Raw genomic sequence first — 5028 nt, forward strand, 5'->3', positions numbered from 1 at the left:
TTTACTTTATCATTTATCTTATTATTTAATCATATTTTATAACAAAATCCTATTTCATTTTCGATCCTATTCTATTTTTTAGAAAATTTATTCTTAGTATATTTCAATTTTTCAATTTATATAAATTATCATATACATCTATTTTATTAATTTGATTTTAATAAATATATAATCTATATTTTTTTTATTATAAAAATATTAAATAAATAAAATTAAATTTATAATACTTAATAATAAACTTTTGTAAAATACATTATTGTGTTTTAGAATTTCAATATGTATTTAAGTTTTTATATAAATTTGATAAACAAAAATAAATTTTATATTTATAATTAATTAATATAATTTAATATCTAGCATAATATTTTAAGTATTAAATATTACATTTAATTATTTTTAATAGATAAAAATAAACTAGAATATATATATATATATATATATATATATATATATATATATATATATATATATATATATATATATATATATATATATATATATATATATATTCTTAATAAAAACATTTGTCCTTCGTTTAGACCATCTTAAGCCACGTGGCATTCTCTCTGTCACTTCTATCTAATTTCTGCCGCCCAATTCATGAATCATATCAAATCTGTAATCAATTATGAATCCCTAAACTTCAGCCGCCGAATTTGGTGCAATCAGCTATCAAAATATCTTCAGTAATCACAATAAATCAGGAAGTCTTCGTCAAACTTGAATCATATATGCTATTCCTTTTGTCGACTTCATATATACATTGAATCAGACAACCGTCACCACCACCGATATCAGTTGCCACTGCCTGAACATCATTAGACACCACCGCACCACCATCTCACGATGCCCTCGAGTAACCTTAGGTTTCACCACAACGACCATCGCACAGCACCACTCACCACCACCCTCACTTCTTTCCAGGTAAAAAACAGTACATCTTTTCTTTATTTTCAATGTTTCTCTACGATTTAGGGTTTCAATCAGTTGTTGTTTACTAGGTTTTACAAATTAGGTTTGGCTATTGTTCCAGTATCATATTAAGAAACGTTCCCTGATTGGGACTATTATGACTTGAAGGAGCTCATTCACCTCTCATATCACCTTCTTTCTAATATAGCCGGATTTTACATTTACATAGACCATGTTTAATCCCACCAGCTCTACAAATCACATCACCGATCCCCACCCCTGACTGGGACTCGTCATGTAAAATCGGTGTCCAATTAGCCAAGCTCAAAAAATTTACAAACATCTTGCTCGTGGTCGATTTACTTTAAGCAAAATAATGATTTTTTTAATTAATTCTTCTTGATGCTTCAGAGATTATTATTGACTATATGCAGCTGGATTATTTTGTAGATTATTTTGTTTTGTGCTCTTTTTTATAAAGCTAATGGGATGGATTTTAAGTTGGGTTTTGTTTATCTTTTTTATATCTCGGTTTATTCAGCTATTCCATTCCATTATGCATCTCGATTGTTTCTGATTTCCTTCTCCATATTTTTGCATCAGGATTTTGTTTGTTTTTATAATTGATTATGAATTCCTTTGGGGAGATTTCAAAGGAAAAGTTAGAACGAAGAAAAATTGATGGTTGAATCACATTCCAGATTTAGCTACGTGTTTTATTGACTTCATACGTACATGAGATTGTAGTGTATATTGTACTACAAAATTTTGCTCCTTGGTTAATAATTGATATCAATTTTCTCCAGACTTAAGTTCATGCTATTAGGTTATCACAATGACACAAAATTTTCAACTTCTTAGCTATTTATATCGATTAAGGCATTTCTTTGAGTTTTTGTGCAGTAATTATAAGTTAAATTGGTAAATCTGTAAAGAAATAAGTGAAAATAGGCAAAATCGGATGAGATGACAGAACCAAGAAAGATTCCTAAATCTGATTACAGTGGCATTTCCGGTTGCAAATATCAAGGAAAACAATAAGGTATGTTGAATTGTTGTCACATGTCAACGAAAACAATACGGTATGTTTTATGTTATTGACAATTTTGTTAACAATAAATTGATTATATCATTTGAGTTTGTTCCAAAAAGTTTGATCTTTTCTGCAGAGGAATCTGAATAGGGTGTGTTTTAACAATATGACTGTTATTGCTCCTATTATTCATTTTAGATATGGAAGAAAAATCATTTGTATTCAGGTATGACTTTTAGTTTTTAAGTTCTTAGATCAACGGTTTCATGAAATTTTTTATTAAATTGCAACTTATTTTCTTTTGAATGAATAATACATAAGGTCTTACTATGGAAAAAAGTTTCAGGTTGACATAACTTGCTTGAAGGGAAAAAAGATGTTCCTGAGAATTGTTCTGTTGATTGGTTTCTGATGATTCTTCTAAATGTTGATCTGGATATGAATAAAGATGATGATCAGTTCAAACTTTGAACTGTATTCTATGTTTTTGAATGATATGGAAAGTGTTGATACTTACATGGGTGAAACAAAGAACCCAAAAGCAAATATGTTCCCTGCAAAAAAGTTTAAACAAAATGGTTTGTAAAATATATTTAAAATTAAACAATTGGTTATATGATAAACAAATGAAAAGGCAAGATGTGTTGCATTTTAATTTTTAATAGATATGTAAGGATATGCTTTAACATCTATGACTATCAACTTTTTATATGCAAAAATTGTAAGAAAATGCTAAGAGTTCAACCAGTTTTAGTTTATTTTTTCTTCTTGTATCACCCGGCTCGAATGTGGTTCTAAGTTTTTAACTTCATGGAGATTAGCAATTTAAATCCTATTTTAACAAGTCTTATCAGTGATTAATGCAATAGGAGTTCTTTTATTTTAATTGCATATTTTTTTTTCTTTTTTGATATAAGGATAAATTTGTCTTTTTCAATTTAATATACAAAAATATAAATACGACTTAAATAATATCAGACATATGTTATTATATTATTAAATAAGCTATACTTTAATTAAAATTATTTTTAAATTTCTTATCCGTGGTGCCCACGGGTTATAACCTAGTAAATATATAAAAAGAAAGACTAAAATCGACAACTCAAAGTTTATCCTCATTTTGAGAAAATGAATAGTATAACACCATTTGGTGTTATAGTATTCAATTCCCCCAAAATAAATGAATGATTAGGAGGAATAAATATGGTAAGGTTGGAGATGAATGGGGAGAAGAAATGAAGGAAATAATGAAAAATGAGAATGGATCGAAGATAAGTGTGTTGCTATTGGCACCATGTAGTAGGGTAATTATTTGTTTGACCTGTATTTTTATTATTTGACTTTTTTACTGCGATTATTCTCTTTTGCTTTTTAATTAATAATTTGCATGAAACTTTGTCAATCGGATTACTACTTTCATTATTTACATAATTTACCTTTTAAGTTTGAGTGTTCAAAATTTTGTTTTTATTTTTCTTTATTAACTCATTAATAATTAATTTTTTATTTTTATATTCAACTAGGGAAGAATCCCTGCTTTACGGGGTTGGATACACCAAATAAACAGACAAAATAAAAAGATTTTATTAAACATTAATCTGGTTTTCTAGTCCTAATCATTTGTGGAAGATTCTTCAATTGGCCTTCATCATTTGACACATCTAAGTATTTTGTTCTTTAAACCATTCATTCCCTTATATACATGGTCAATAAAACATGTTACTAATTAACCAAATGATAAAGGGTAGTAAAAATGGGAATAAACAGCATAAAAAAAATTTAAAAAAAAAAAATTTTCCTTACAATTTAGGATCGTAAACAGATCCTTCCAGCACACAAATGTTATTAAAAATGTCCTCAAAACATTATCTTCAGTCAAAACTCTATGTTTGGCTAAAGTTAATGTATAGTTTTACGGAAAATACCCTTCATATTTATCATTGTTTATTTATATATATGTATGATAATGCTTTGGCTTTCTCTTTTTCAACTAAGTCAATCTGCCAACCTGTTTTTTCTACCTATATTTCCAGTTGTCCACGCGATGCATAAAATGTATCACCAAATGAGTACTTACAATTACAATCCCATCCATGGCATTCATCTTTTTATTTCTTCAATGTGCTAGGGCCCTTCGATGAAGCAGTTACCATGAAAACAACAAATGGAATTAAAAAGAATGTATTGCAAGTGAATTTCTAGGTAAAACCAAAGTTGATGACTCCTTTTCCAGATGTTAATACTCGAACCAAGAGCATTTGTTTAATATCTGCAATCGAATTAAAAAAAAATCATGAGCAAGGAAAATTTAAAGTTTAATTCAAAAAGAAAAGAGCAATCAATTGTTTAACAACGTAAATGAAACACCAGCACATTCAAACTTATATTAAAAGGAAAACTGGATTAGTAAGGAATGAAGATAATACACGTTGACCTTATCCTTCAAATTATGAAGCTTCGTGGCAACATATCCTACTTAAGGACTAAACCTTGTGAAAGGGTTTTGAAAAAAGTCAAAAAAAATTACTTAAAAATACATATTCTTTTTTCTTAAAAAAATAGATAAAAAAAATAAATAAGTTGGAGGGGATAATGATAACTAAAATATATAAATTAATTGATATGCTAAATTAAAATATATTCTAATTCATTATGAGATTAGTTGAGTATGCTTGCCTTAGTTGTCTGCTATAAGATAGCTATTTGTGTGCTAAAATATGATTAGAAAAAATGTCAAGAAAAAAGGTCTTAAAGTGTGTTTCATTTTTGTTATGGTGAATATCAAGGATCAAAAGAATATATGAATGCTAATTTTTCAAAATCCATAGAAACTACCGAAAATATTTTGGATTTTCAAGAAAGGCCATAAAAATACTCAAAGAACAACAAACCAAAAAAAACATCAAATTGAAATGTACTGATGATACCTTTTATAGATGCTTTGAACGAAAATCTAAAGAAATTGTGATTCCAATGTGTGTACCAACTCATATGCAACCACATCCCATCCCCATCATCTAGTAGGCCAAATCCCAAATCAAAATAAAATAAATACACATTCTTTCAATAAGAACCCAAACCTA

The 5028-nt window shown here is 27.8% G+C and overlaps 2 long non-coding RNA genes across 4 annotated transcripts; one reads left to right on the forward strand and one right to left on the reverse strand.

Annotated features, from left to right (window-relative positions):
- The first annotated feature begins 657 nt into the window (after nt 1-657).
- Nucleotides 658-2664, forward strand: LOC145042782 (uncharacterized). Of its 3 annotated transcripts, XR_013680753.1 has the most exons (3): nt 658-1954; nt 2082-2171; nt 2286-2664. It is a non-coding gene; the product is annotated as an uncharacterized LOC145042782 (long non-coding RNA). The 3 variants fall into 3 exon arrangements; XR_013680752.1 differs by having other exon boundaries at nt 658-2171; XR_013680751.1 differs by having other exon boundaries at nt 658-2171; nt 2292-2664.
- Nucleotides 2273-4261, reverse strand: LOC145042783 (uncharacterized). The gene is made up of 3 exons (XR_013680754.1): nt 4023-4261; nt 2463-2499; nt 2273-2377 (listed from the first exon to the last, which is right to left on the reverse strand). It is a non-coding gene; the product is annotated as an uncharacterized LOC145042783 (long non-coding RNA).
- Between the last annotated feature and the right edge of the window lie 767 nt (nt 4262-5028).

This window comes from Lactuca saligna, chromosome 4 (assembly GCF_052625555.1).
Source record: "Lactuca saligna cultivar CGN05327 chromosome 4, ASM5262555v1, whole genome shotgun sequence".
Taxonomy (NCBI): domain Eukaryota; kingdom Viridiplantae; phylum Streptophyta; class Magnoliopsida; order Asterales; family Asteraceae; genus Lactuca; species Lactuca saligna.